We start from the raw sequence: 15,288 nt of genomic DNA, 5'->3' as shown, positions 1-15,288 counted from the left end.
TGGATATGTACAGAGGTTTATTACCTTTATATGTTTATGTTCCCTTTTAAATTTGGGAATTATCAAATAACAAAATTCGGTAAACGTTTTCTAAGCCCCATTGATGTTCCTCTTATGGCCAAATATTCAAAATTTAAATGTTATTGACCGGCTTTATTATTGAATAAGTACAGGATTTATTACTTTTTCATAAGACACAGGTGTATTTGTGTACCAATCTTAAATTTTGGAAGGGGTACATTTCTTATTGTCGTATCAATAATTGGTAATTGGATAGTATTTCATTCATTGGGTAAATCATTAGGATCACGTGATCGGTTATTGACCTATGATGGGATTAGGAGTCCAGGACATTGGTACATTGAAACTTTGTAGGATAATTTGATAATGCGTCATTGGTTTTGATTATTCCCGCCAAATATAAACGTAAGCAAGACGTTGTACCACGTGATTGTTCTTGATGAGGTAGTGTACAGGGATTCATTTCCTTTGTTGTGGTACTTCTTAAGTTTGAGTACACATACTTCTAGAAAACAGTTGGTTCTACTCAGGTAAACAATTGACGGACATTATTGACCTTATTGAACATATAATGATATGATTAACTCTAAGACTTAGGTATATCAAGAGAAGTATTCTTTAAATTTGGGAATGGTGATAAACAGAATTTTAACATAAGGTGTGAAATTTGAAACAATACATTGAACTTTAGTCACAGCTCATAGTCTAAGATCATTGGTGGTGATTGATTTGAAATCTGATAGCTAACCTTATTGAATCTTATGATTCATAGACGAAAGGCAATACATGCTACAACAGTTTAAAATTTAATCATAAGGTGTTGTAATCTGACACTAGCAAAGTTATTGTTAATGCAATTTGATTGGATGATCACTATCTTTCCTGCAATCTGATTGGTTGATCACTATCTTTCGTGCAATCTGATTGGTTGATGATTTTCAAATCTTTGCTGTATTCAGTTTTAAGTTTTGTTTAACATTTAAAAATCTTGGTTTCGTTCAACATTTTGCACTCACTGATAAATATGATCAAAACCGTTTATTTGTTAATCGAATAGTTAAAAACCGGATAAAGTTTGACGGTTAACCGTGAAACGTAAAATTTTTTTAGTTTGAAATTTTTTTTTGCTTGAAATTTTTTGTTTGAAACTTTTCGTTTGAAATTTTTGTTTGAAAAAATTTTTGTTTGAAAATTTTGTTTGAAATTTTTTTGTTTGTAAATTTTTGTTTCAAAATTTTTTTTGTTTAAAATTTTTTCGTTTGAAATTTTTCGTTTCCAAAATTTTTTTCTGTTTAAAAAATTTTTGTTTGAACAGTTTTGTTTGGAAAATTTTGTTTCAAATTTTTTTTGAAAATTTTTGTTTGAATTTTTTTTGAAATTTTTGTTTGACATTTTAAAACTTTGTGCACTCATCAGTAAAGAACTGGAACTGTTTAGAACTAAAACCTCTGGCAACATTGTGGTGCACGTCAGAACATGATAATGCAACGTCATCAGTTTTGCATCATATATAAGTATCGTTCGAGTTAGTATTCATGATAACGTCATCATGGCTACTTGTCTGCAGTTTCTAAACACGCGTGATGTGATGAAATCATTTACCAAGATTACTAATTTACAACAGAATGTACCTTATAGAATCTTAGCTAGCCAAATGATCCCTACAAAGTTTGGATTAAGAATCGTAGTGAAGCTTGAAAATGATAAGAATATAATTTTACCAGCAAGATATTTACCCATGGAAGCATCAAAACAAGAAGAACTGCTGCGTTTCTTAAATACTGGATCTGTATCTTTATGTTACAAAGGATTCTTGGGTCGAAGTCATCAACTTGAATTTAGTACACAGTCAGATTCGTCAGCCATTGTGATGAAATCATGAATCAGCACATTTCTTTCCAATGACGTCAGCCGTAGTTGTATGAATTTGGTTGGTCGGCATAACGTCAGCAACTGTGATGAAATCATGAATTCAAACGTCAGCACATGACGTCAGCAATAACTATAAACCAGCAAATACAGTGTCATCCCACGAAATCATTTGAGCAAGTGCTTTTCAGGAGGAAAGATGTGTACTTCTAAGGATAAAGAGTTCATCTTCGCAAGCTATTATCCAATAAATATATTTCAAACAAAACATGTGATGATTGGTATCAGTGCTAAAACATTTGAACCTGTGATTCGATTGGGCAAAGCAGAACAATTTGGTGTACAACTGACCTGTGAAGAATGGCAAATATTATGTTCACGAATCGACCAAATGAACGATTATTTTCATGATGAGCTAAATGTGACCATAGTCAAATCATTAGGCTCAAATCATGAAGTGGTGCTGCGTACAGTCCTCGAAGAGAAGATGGTGCTGTTACGTAAAAAGAGTACATTTCATGTCCCTCGCAATATGGTGTATCTAACACAAACGGAATGGAACAAATTCATCAACGTATTTCAGTGTGTGAAACATGCAGTGGAAGTGTGTAACAAAACAAGTATATTCTTGAAAAAGTACTATTTTGAAAAATGTGTTATGCATATTGTACAACATGTATCTAGATATTGTGATGGTTGTCAACATCGTTCGTGGGTGCATAACTGTATTGATAAACAGTTTATTTGTGATCAAATGGACATTGAGTTTCCACCAATTGATATTGCATTAGACCTTAAAAGACTTCAATTGGAATTAAAATTATATGCTAAAGACAAACTAGTGCAAGAAGTTCAAAATACATTGTATCGACAATATCCAGAACCACAATCTGGTATGGATGTATGTGGAGTGTAATAAAATGATCCATTTCAATGAATTGTGTTTTTTCATTTCAAGTACAACCCCATGTTCTGACGTGTACTATTGCACCACAATGTTGACAAAGGTTTTTGTTCTAAACAGTTCCAGTTCTTTACTAATAGGTGCACAAACTTTTAAAAATGTCAACTCAAACTTTGAAACAAAAATTTCAAACAAAAATCTTTGAAACAAAATTTTGAAACGAAAAAAATTCAAACAAAAAATTTCAAACGAAAAAAATTCAAACAAAATTTTGAAGCGAAAAAAATTTCGAACAAAATTTTGAAACAAAAAAATTTCAAACAAAAAATTTGGAAACGAAAAATTTCAAACAAAAAATTTTAAACAAAATTTTCGAACAAAAATTTTTCAAACAAAAATTTCAAACGAAAAGTTTCAAACAAAATTTTGAAACAAACAAAAATTTCGAAACAAAAAAATTTAAACAAAATTTGGAAACGAAAAATGTCAAACCAAAGTTTCAAATTTTTTAAATGTTAAAACAAAACTGAATGCAGAAAAAGATTTAAAACTCATCAACCTATCAGATTGCACGAAAGATAGTGATCAACCAATCAGATTGCAGGAAAGATAGTGATCATCCAATCAAATTGCATTAACAATAACTTTGCTAGTGTCAGATTACATCACCTTATGATTAAATTTTAAACTGTTGTAGCATGTATTGCCTTTCGTCTATGAGTCATAAGATTCAATAAGGATAGCTATCAGATTTCAAATCAATCACCACCAATGATCTTAGACTATGAGCTGTGACTAAAGTTCAATGTATTGTTTCAAATTTCACACCTTATGTTAAAATTCTGTTTATCACCATTCCCAAATTTAAAGAATACTTCTCCTGATATACCTAAGTCTTAGAGTTAATCATATTATTATATGTTCAATAAGGTCAATAATGTCCGTCAATTGTTTACCTGAGTAGAACCAACTGTTTTCTAGAAGTATGTGTACTCAAACTTAAGAAGTACCACAACAAAGGAAATGAATCCCTGTACACTACCTCATCAAGAACAATCACGTGGTACAACGTCTTGCTTACGTTTATATTTGGCGGGAATAATCAAAACCAATGACGCATTATCAAATTATCCTACAAAGTTTCAATGTACCAATGTCCTGGACTCCTAATCCCATCATAGGTCAATAACCGATCACGTGATCCTAATGATTTACCCAATGAATGAAATACTATCCAATTACCAATTGTTGATACGACAATAAGAAATGTACCCCTTCCAAAATTTAAGATTGGTACACAAATACACCTGTGTCTTATGAAAAAGTAATAAATCCTGTACTTATTCAATAATAAAGCCGGTCAATAACATTTAAATTTTGAATATTTGGCCATAAGAGGAACATCAATGGGGCTTAGAAAACGTTTACCGAATTTTGTTATTTGATAATTCCCAAATTTAAAAGGGAACATAAACATATAAAGGTAATAAACCTCTGTACATATCCATATAACATGCTAAATAGAGGTCAATAACCTCCGAAATTTGATTTTTGGTAGTTCTTTACCTATGAAAAGGGAACGATGTGGACCATCCAAATTTATAGTGGTACATATTGGAGACCTGTACTATGATACCAAATGCTTATATTAAACAATTTCTAAAACCGAGTGGATGAGCCAAAATACCCCTCCCAAATTTTTAAAGGATGCATCAATGTACCCATATCTTATGATAGGAAATGAACCTATATACATGACCATATAACCATATAAGGTAATAGAACCTCCTCAAAGGGGAGAAATTGGGCCAAAAACCAAACACATGGTACAACATATTGCTTATGTTTATATTTTAGCAATTTTGTACCCCTAAAAGAGAACGATGTGGACCACCCAAATTTATCATAATACATGTTGAGTCATGTACTATGATACCGAATCCCCTTCCGGGGTGCATCAATGTACCTATGTCTTATGATAGGGAATGAACACCTATACATTACCATATAAGGTAATAGGACCTCATCCAAAGGAATAAATTAGGTCAAAAACCAAACACGTGGTACAACGTAATGCTTACGTTTATATTTTGGCAATTTTGTACCCCTAGAAGGGAACGAGGTGGACCACCCAAATTTATCATAATACATGTTAGGGTCCAGTACTATAATACCAAATGTTTAAATTGGGCAATTTCCAAAATTTAAGGGGTGGGCCAAAGTACCCCTCCCAAATTTTTAAAGGAGTGTACAAACATACCCATATCTTATGAAATGTAATGGACTCCTATATATGACCATATAACTATATAGGATAATAACACCTCATCAAAGGAAATAAAATCGACAAAAAAAAAACCAAACACGTGGTACTACGTATTGCTTACGTTTATATTTTGACAATTTTGTACCCCTAGAAGGGAACGAGGTGGACCACCCAAATTTATCATAATACATGTTAGGGTCCAGTACTATAATACCAAATGTTTAAATTGGGCAATTTCCAAAATTTAAGGGGTGGGCCAAAGTATCCCTCCCGGTGCACAAATGTACCTATGTCTTATGATAGGGAATAGACCCCTATACATAACCATATAACCATATAAGGTAATAGGCCCTCATCCAAGAGGATAAATTGGGCCAAAAGACCAAACACGTGGTACAACGTAATGCTTACGTTTATATTTTGACAATTTTGTACCCCTAGAAGGGAACGAGGTGGACCACCCAAATTTATCATAATACATGTTAGGGTCCAGTACTATAATACCAAATCTTTAAATTGGGCAATTTCCAAAATTTAAGGGGTGGGCCAAGGTACCCCTCCCAAATTTTTCAAGGGGTGCATTAATATACCCATGTCTTATGAAAGGTAATGGACCCCTGTATACGCCCATATAACTATATAGGATAATAACATCTCATCAAAGGGGATAAAATCGACCAAAAACCAAACACGTGGTATAACGTATTGCTTACGTTTATATTTTGACAATTTTGTACCCCTAGAAGGGAACGAGGTGGACCACCCAAATTTATCATAATACATGTTAGGATCCGGTACTATAATACCAAATGTTTAAATTGGGCAATTTCCAAAATTTAAGGGGTGGGCCAAAGTACCCCTCCCAAATTTTTAAAGGAGTGCACAAATATACCCATATCTTATGAAAGGTAATGGACCCCTATACATGACCATATAACTATATAGGATAATAACACCTCATCAAAGGGGATAAAATCGACCAAAAACCAAACACGTGGTATAACGTATTGCTTACGTTTATATTTTGGCAATTTTGTACCCCTAAAAGGGAATGAGGTGGACCGCCCAAATTTAACCTAATACATATTAGGGTCCTATACTATAATACCCAATGTTGAAATTGGGCAATTTCCAAAATTTAAGGGGTGGGCCAAGGTACCCCTCCCAAAAATTTAAAGGGGTGCATTAATATACCCATATGTTATGAAAGGTAATGGACCCCTGTATACGCCCATATAACTATATAGGGTAATAACACCTCATCAAAGGGGATAAATTAGGTCAAAAAACCCCGAAATTTGAATTTTTGGCAATTTTTTACCCATAAAAGGGAACGACATAGACACCCAATACTGATAGAGGTACATACTATGGTCCTAGGCTACCATACCAAATTTTTAGATTTGGCAATTTCCAAAATTTAAGGGGGGTGGTCCTATGTACCCCTGCCAAAATTTAGGGGGTGGGCCAAGGTACCCCTGCCAAAATTTAGAGGGGGTGGTCCTAGGTACCCCTAGGTCATTGACCCCGGGCCAAGGTCATTGACCTTTGACCTATGACGTCACAAAAATTTTTGCTGACTCGGCTCAATATAACGGGACCCCTACTACTCAAATGAACTATAACATGGTGATGAACTATAATATGGCTGGATCGCCCCCCCCCTACATTTTTGGCTGGCTACGGGCCTACTGGCAAGCCCGGTTATGAATCCAATATGGCGGCCATTAATTATGGTTCATAAAAATTAGTTTCTTTCGAAATATTGACCCGAGTATCTAGATTTGTAAACGAATACGGACAAAGTAATATCACCTCTTCTATTACTATTCACTTTTATATATGAATCAAGTTTCAGAATATCTTAAGAAATTACGTCCATAGCGTCACGATAGAAAAGTTTTATTGTTTCTTCTGAATTGAAAGAGAACTGCACAGGAAGACTAAGAAGTAAATTCATGTCTTTAAACCATAGACATTGGCTTTATATCCTTTACAATATTATAAGGAAATTACATAAAGCAATATATTGTTATAAATTAGAAAGAAAATAATTACTTTCGTATTGTAAGAACAGAAACACAACACAAACACTTGGTTCGATAATTTGAAATTCACAATAAATCTTTTGGATTTTCTATGTGTACAAACAGTTTTATGATTTCGACGAACAGTTAATATTACTTTTTGTACAAGCTATTCTATAAAGAATCATACATTTAAGTTTATCTATTTATTGGTACGTTTCCAACGTGGTGTAAATTTACTGTGGATCAACTGAATTTTCAAAAATAATGAGTGCTACTACATGAAAGTTCTATTGGTCTAGATCTTCGTTTTCAGTTTCCATCACCTTTCCACATGTTCCCCTACACATGGAACAAAAAAGCAACACGGGACGCTTGCACTTCTACAACAACATCTTGGGGTACATGTCTTGCAGGCACATTTCCAAAAGAGTTTCCTACATGCTTCGTATACAACTGGAAAGGAAGTCCATGTTGGAGAAAGTTCACTTCCATTGTTAGTCCATCCCCAGTTTACTGGTGAAGGAATATGTGCTGTCTTCTTTATTGCCTGGCCCCAGATTTGTCTTGGTATGCTGCACGCTTGGTGTGAAGAAGCAAGGCATCACAAGTTGGAGAAAGTGCGGTAAGAGGTCTGCCCTTTTCCAAAAAGAATTCTCGCCGGGCTTCACTAACTTTAAAGTTTTCGCTTGTTTTTGAATATAATAGGACAACATATCGTTGCAGTGAATTAAAACAATTTTTGCCTATGTTGATTACAGGGTGTGAAATAGTTAGGAAAGCTGTGGTCACCTCTGGATACAAAAGCCGTGTTTTCCATGCTTATAATTTTCCATGTCCGAGAAAGTATGACACTGTATCACATCCTGTAAACGCTTGGAGGCCTCGTAACGCAGTTGATTTTTCTTTTCCTAATGCTTTTGAAATATGATGAACTGGGAAAAATCAATGATGTTTCTTGGTGCCGAAAGATATCCATAATTCTTCTAAACCGTGTCGCTCAAAGTCGTAGAAAAACGTTACAGCAAGTATTACAACATCTGTGTCTACTGTGCGGATAACTATCTTCTTGTGTGCATTTAATGCTGCATCAAAGCAATGTAACATGATCCTACTATTAGCATCTTCTAAATGATTTCCTGATTATTTGTTTGAAAATGTTGGAATATTTCTTGAAATTTCTATGTGATATCCATTACTGGTTGCTACCTCAAAGTTACTTTCTACCTTTTCACACATAGACTTTCCCAGAAAAAGGAACAGTTCTTTATTTGCGTCATTACGAAGGAAATTGTTCCACTTGCTAGGAATTGATGTAGTTGGTGTTACTTTTGTCCTTACTCCTACACCCCTGCTTTCTCTTGTGGAAGATTTTATGCTCTTTGAAGAGTATCTATCCCATATCAGATCCACTTGCTTTGCATGGAACGTGTCTGCTTCTCTTTGAACATTTTTGAAGAAATTACACTGAAAATAATCTCAAAATGTTTCTGCTGATACTGGTTGCAAAATGTGAACCAAAATTGCTCCATCAAATAACAAAACATCACAAGAATTAGGAAAGTGTTCTTTGATGTTGGCTTCACTCTCTAGAAGCATAACTAAGTTGGACTTTTTTGAGGATTGTGAATTATGGCAGAGAGACTGTGGAATTGGTTGACTCTCGTGCTGAAAGAATTCATCCAAGTCAAGTCGTCTTGTTTGACTGACGCGTAATAAGCGAGAGGATAGCTCAACGTCCATCTTAAGTAATTTTATTTCATTTCTGTTTGTTTTATTCTTTTGAAGGAAAGAATGAAGCATTAGAGAAGATTTTTTCATGGGCGAAAAGAATGGCTTGGTACATTCTACTAATCTTTCTTGCACAAATTCTTTGTACATATTAGACCCTTTTTCTTCTGTTGAATATAGGGATTCAATTATATCACCGCTATAGATGATTCTGGAGGCAACATTAACAAGTCCACTATTTTCTTCAAACGGATTCCCCAATTCGACGAAAACTTCTTTCATCTTTTCAACGGAGATTAAAATCTTTCTTGCATCGACGAGTAATCTTCATGGTGCTTATCAGAATCATATTCATTATATGATATTTTGAATTCATTATTAGTCTACTAATTTCTGGTCCCGCTGTCTCCATTTGACAAGAGCATTGTCGTCGTGTAAGAGACCAATCGCTCCGCCATCCCCTTTTATAATTTTGTTATTCTGTTCGTGAGCTTGATCTATAGCTATTGCAGAGAAAGATTTTGATGTCTTTCTTATCACAAAGTAATCCATTTGGAAAGCATAATCTCAGGATGTGTTTCTTCCAACTTCTTCAAATCAAAAATGCGAACGGGAAGCCAACGAGCATACTTAAGGTGGTCCATTGCGAAAAACAATTCTGCCATTAGTTTTAGTGTTTCAATGTAGAGCTTAAAATTTCCTTGACGTATGGCTCTGATGTAAATTAAGAGGAAAATCACGAGACGGAAATATATTATCCAAAACTTAAACGTTGGACACGAAGATTCCTCTTCAGTATACCAGTCATTGAAAGATTGCCCTGATGTAGAATTCTGATATGCATCACGCAGCAAATGATGTAAAACTGTCACAGTAATCTGATGAGCAAAACGAGCTTTGGTAATGTGAGTTACTTTCAATATACTGTCAGCGGTTCCTGGTGTTGCTACATCTGACTTGTATAAAATTTCTACCCAACCACTTCCATCTAACCATTTGCCTATAAGATGCAGGAAAGCTTGTTCGATGTGCAATCGTCCCAGCATCAGAATTTGATGATCTTCGCCATATAACTCTGGCCAATTCCATTGAATTCGTTTCCCCAAGGCAAATAGTGGTTGATCCATTACAAGAACCGAAACTTGTCCTTTGTTGACTTTGTCTTTAAGTTCTCGTAGAACATTCATTTTGTGCCTATCATGGCAACAGATTTAGAGTCTTCCTTAAACAACGGAAGCAGGCAGCATATACTTGGCATTTGCAGAGTTTCAGTTTTCGAGGCATGGTGTACAGACCAAGTGCAAATAGTGTCATTTTCTAAGCATGCTTCAAACCAACACTCCCAGTTTTCTTCTTCTGTGAAAAATCCATTTCGCGGAAGAACTTTCTCTACAAACTGCGGATTCTGTTGAGGTAAAACTGATTCCTTATTAGCTATATAAGCAGGAGGTACTATAGCAGGGATGCAAATAACCACTCGCCCGAGGTGAGTGGTTCATCGGTGCGGGAGAGTATTTAATATCATAACCAAGGTAAGTAAATGATTTCTATTGCGGGATGTGGGCTAGTGGCTTTTTTCTTGGGTGAGTAAAATTTTGTTGCTTATTTGCATCTCTGTACTAGAGCATAATTATCGGAGAGAGCAGGAGCAGTTCTCATTTTTATATTCACTTATCCAGTGAGACATGGTCACGTCGAATGCCAGGGTTATCTTTAGAAGGATGCTGGAAAATAGAAATGCTCGTACCATGAAAAGAATCCTTTGATGTTGTGCTAGAAGGATTGTAGTCAATATTATCTAATGCTGCAACGGTTAAAATACCTCGACGAAGATTGGAAGGACAAACCTATTTCGTCACTTTGATTTATCAAGCACTGAGAAAGACTTGAAGATATTTCCTGTACACGTGTAGACGAATTGCCTTGTGAATGCAGTTCACTTATGAGAGATTCTTTTACGAGTTTTAGCATACACGCTCAGCCCAACATAGAGAGGAAGAGGTGGCTCGCGATTGCTTTATGCCTTGCTGCTTCTGTTTCAATATCGCCTGCTTTCTGATAAAAGTTATAAAATATAAGTTGGCTTGCTATCAGGCGATAAACTTGAAGTTGCTTGACTTGCGTTGCTATCAGGGGTGACAGATGAATCATAAGTAACATGAATCATAAGTAACATAAGTGAAGGAGGAACAGAATCTTCATGGCAGTGATTCTCAAATTTGCTGCAAAATTACTCCTGTGGTTTGCCATATCCTTTCGAAGCATCTTAACAACACGACTTAGTGCCATAACATCTTCATCAATGTCTTTCTCCAGCTCACTTATTATGTCAGATCCTTCTGAAAGCAAAACATCTCTGCCGGACAGATGAGCTGTTAGCTCTGACCTGTGACGAAGAATCCTTTCACGAAATCTTGTACTATGAACTTCTATTGCTTCTGATGCAGGCTTCTTCATAATAATCATCATTAACCGTGTTTTGTACAATTTAAAAACATCGCTCATTTTGAATCGACTACTTCTTGGTAACACAACAATTGTGGAGGCGCCTCAAACTTTTCCTTTTTGTGGGATTCCGAACTATTCCCGCCGAAACATTACACGGGATTTACGCCATTGTTACCTTCAATTGAAATACTTCGAGAATAGTGCAGTTGTTATTACTCCAAGTTTTTTAAACACTCAGTTCTATCCGATTCTTTTTGACGTATTTCGAAACATGATTTGGAGTTCAATCCTTCCCATACTTACTCTGTGGGGCAGAAGGATGGAGGAGAGAAAAATGTTTGTTATTACTTTGTCGTACTTGTTTATAAATCTAGATACTTCACTAAATATTTCGAAAAAGATTTTCTTTATGGATGATAATTAATGGCCGCCATATTGGATTCATATAACCGCACTCGGTCAGGCTGTCTTGTACTCTGGTGAAAATGGGACTTATGAAGAACACATCATAAGAGAATGATTTGTTTCGTACAATGCAGCATCCGTCACTGATGTTTTATTACGGTAAATGAACTCTCGCTCGACATTTGGAAAAATCAATCGACTCAACGCGAATCTTTAAATTGTCATAAATTCGTTGTTTATTAACCAATCTGAATGAAATATACACCAAACGAAAGATAATTTAACACTCTTTAAAACGTTATACGACGTCTTTTTCGATAATCCCAGCCGTTTACTTGTTATTTTAAAAAATATGAGTAAACTCCATCATAAGAAATGGAAATTTCCAAATTAAATAATTTCTGTAGGTGTTAATTTCAGTGTTAGGTAAAAACATTTGTTAATTTATTAGACCCTGTTATCTTCTACGTCGTTTAGTATTTAAATCGTGAAGATTGGACTATTAGTTAAGGAGATATAGGCCTCTAAAACCAACACTATGAATTCGTAGAGGCGGCCATCTTTGATAGCCGCCATATTGGATTCTAGCCACCTATCGGAGTGGGGCCACTTCGATTCCTGCTTAGTTGGATCAGGGGAACAACATATCCGAGTGGCACCTTTTTAACACAAAGTGCAGGGTTTGGCCATTTTTTTGCCTTAAGCTCCCCTACTATTGGTAGTTATCTCAGTGCAGGCTATCGTGATTGAAATATAAAATTAGAAAGCAAACAAAACCCACATATGCTATACGTATATAGAAGTGAGAAAGCAAAGTCCAGTTTTTATTTTGTAATGTTGCCACCCACGACTGTCGCGACCTCTTCCGAAACAGAAAACTTGTCTTAACGATACTCGATCGAAAGTTCTATTAGTTGTGTTAGTACGTGGTTTGTACATACATTACGTTGTGTGGTGACATTTTCGTGATTTAAGAAGGAAAGGCAATATAAATGTCAATAGTATACGCTGGTACACAGGTACGTACATATAAATACACACGCCATAAAGTAGAGCTTTGTTTACATGTGTTATTTAAAAGTTTTTTTTTTTTTTTTATCTCGAAAATTTCTTGTCTTATGTCGTAAATTTATGCACAAAATGTAAGTTCTAATTTCTTTGTGATTTCATCTAGAAGCTACCAGGATCTTTTCGAGCACGAGAGGTCCCGGAAGGATGTTATACAGGGTGTTTCAAAACAACAGCGACAACGTTTGGGAGGTGATTCCTGACACCAAAATAAGACAAAAAGTATAGACCAATCTGGGTGCACAAATGCTTCCTTTTGGAGTTATAGGATCCCGAAACTTTAAAGGCCCATAGCTCCAATACTATGGGACCTACCGTAGTCGGGTCAAGACTTTACTTAGGAACTAATATTTGCGCTATCCAAAAATACATGTTTCGGATTCATAAGATACTCACGCAACAATTTTTGAAGAGGGAGTTTGGCTGCGGGCATATAACTTGAAGTACTCACCAACTACCTGTATAAAAAAATGTTGCGGAAGTACTACCGGATTCTGAAACATGGATATTTGGATAGAGCACGTAGAAGTTCCTAAGTGAAGTGTTGATCCGACTACGATAGGTCCCATAGTTTGGGAGCTATGGACCTTTGAAGTTCATTTTTTTTTTTTTTTTAGTTTTCGCGAGCCTATAACTCCGAAAGGAAGCATTTGTGATCCAGATTGGTCTATACTTTTTATCTTATCTTGATGTGACGAATCACATCCCAAACATTGTCGGTGTTGTTTTGAAACACCCTGCATAACAACATTTAAAACAGGGATGCAAATAAGCAACAAAATTTTACTAGCCCAAGAAAAAAGCTACTAGCTTACATCTCCCAATAGAAATCCTTTACTAATCTTCGGTATGATAATAAATACTCCCCCGCACCGATGAACCACTCGCCCCGGGCGTGTAGGCGAATGGTTATTTGCATCCCTGATTTAAACCATATTAATTATTGGACTTATACTGTGTAAAGGCGGATATTAGAGGTATCTTTAAACGTTGATATCGGTCATTTTGGATTACTTTTACATGTCTCGGTATCCCTCCGGTGACCCCCCGGCCCGCAGCGGAATAGGGTGAATTTGGAAGTTAATGCGATCAGAGTTTCACCATTGATCTCAGCGACCGTGAAAACTATGAATTCGACACTAACATCGGTCATTTTCTACTACTTTTACATGTCCAGGTAAACGCCCCCCTGAGATCTCCCTGGTTCGAATTTTAAAAAACTAGCGCTTCGCCTTGGTCTGGGACCTGAACCAAGGTATCCGTGACCAAAGTTTGGTAACTCTCGGTCAACTTTTCTGGTACCCAGGCTGGTCCCAGTAAACGCTCCCCCTTCCTGAGACTCCCTGGTTCAAAATTTAAAAAAAGCGCATTGTCTTGGTCTGGGGCCTGGACCAGAATACCCGTGACCCAAATTTGGTAACTCTCGGTCCACTCGTCTGGTCCCCAGGCCGCACACAAACACACACACACACACACACAAACAAACTCTTTATTTTAATTATCTTAGATTGGACTATAGTATGTAAAGGCGGATATTGGAGGTACCTTTAAACGTTTGATAAATCCTCTTCATTGTGTTCGTATAATTACTTTATCAGTTTATGGTTTTTAGGTTATGAAATATGTAACACTAAAACAATGTAAGATTTGGGTGAACTATAGTGACCACGAGGACTCGCGAAGCCTAGACTCTACACCAATCTTAAAACTACTTTCCCTTACGCGACATGGATCGGAAGAATTCGGTACGATTCGTGGACCTGCCTTCCGAACGCACACTTGAGAAAAATGACACAGCAGAGGTGCACCTACAACGTTGCCAAACTTAGAAAACATGGCGAACTAACTAAAAAAAAAAGCATGTAAAGAGCTTTAACATGAACACTAACAGTTATTCGAATTAAACGGTGACAATAGTAATAGCAAAAATATAAAATAACAACAATAATAAAAACAAAACGAAACTTAGCAGCAATCTGACAACACTGTACCTGCAGGAGATGTTCTCCGTACAGTGCAAGACACGACACTGGTAAAATTTCATGGGTGGAGGTTGATGATCGGGACACACCCTCGCGTTCAGTTGGGTGGTGAAATTAGTAAATCTAGGGCAAGCTTCACGACTCCTCGCGATTACTGTAGTGTTGCCTAGGGAACCTGTGAAATTTTACGTCTCGTTGACAACACTAGTATACAGGGTGTTGCAAAACAAGACCGACAACGTTTGGGAAGTGATTCCTGACACCAAGATAAGACAAAAAGTATAGACCAACCTGGGTGCACAAATGCTTCCTTTCGGAGTTATAGGCTTACGAAAACATGATAAAATGAAATTTAAAGGTCCATAGCTACACTACTATGGAACCTACCGTACTCGGATCAAGACTTCATTGAGAAACTAGTATATGCCCTATCCAAATATCCAAATTTCAGAATCCTGCGGTTCTTCCGCAACAATTTTTATAGGGCTAGTTCATAAGTACTTCAAATTATATGCCCGTCGCCAAACTCCCTCGATAAAAATTGTTGTATGAGTATTTTACGATTCT

General features: G+C 36.1%; 1 protein-coding gene across 3 annotated transcripts in view; it reads left to right on the top strand.

The window, feature by feature from the left end:
* The window catches only part of LOC145692782 (calcium release-activated calcium channel protein 1-like), an 82,691-nt gene that overhangs the window by 31,093 nt on the left and 36,310 nt on the right, over positions 1-15,288 (top strand). Inside the window, exon 1 of one of the 3 annotated variants that reach the window (XM_081768250.1) lies at positions 12,541-12,690. The exons of the other annotated variants lie outside the window; for them this stretch is intronic. The gene's annotated coding sequence lies outside the window, so the exon portion shown is untranslated. Of the gene's footprint in view, positions 1-12,540; positions 12,691-15,288 lie in introns of those variants that run through there. 3 annotated transcript variants of the gene reach the window in all.

Source organism: Thermobia domestica, chromosome 8, assembly GCF_964235325.1.
Source record: "Thermobia domestica chromosome 8, izTheDome1.hap1.1, whole genome shotgun sequence".
Taxonomy (NCBI): domain Eukaryota; kingdom Metazoa; phylum Arthropoda; class Insecta; order Zygentoma; family Lepismatidae; genus Thermobia; species Thermobia domestica.
This window is presented reverse-complemented; position numbering and strand designations above follow the sequence as displayed.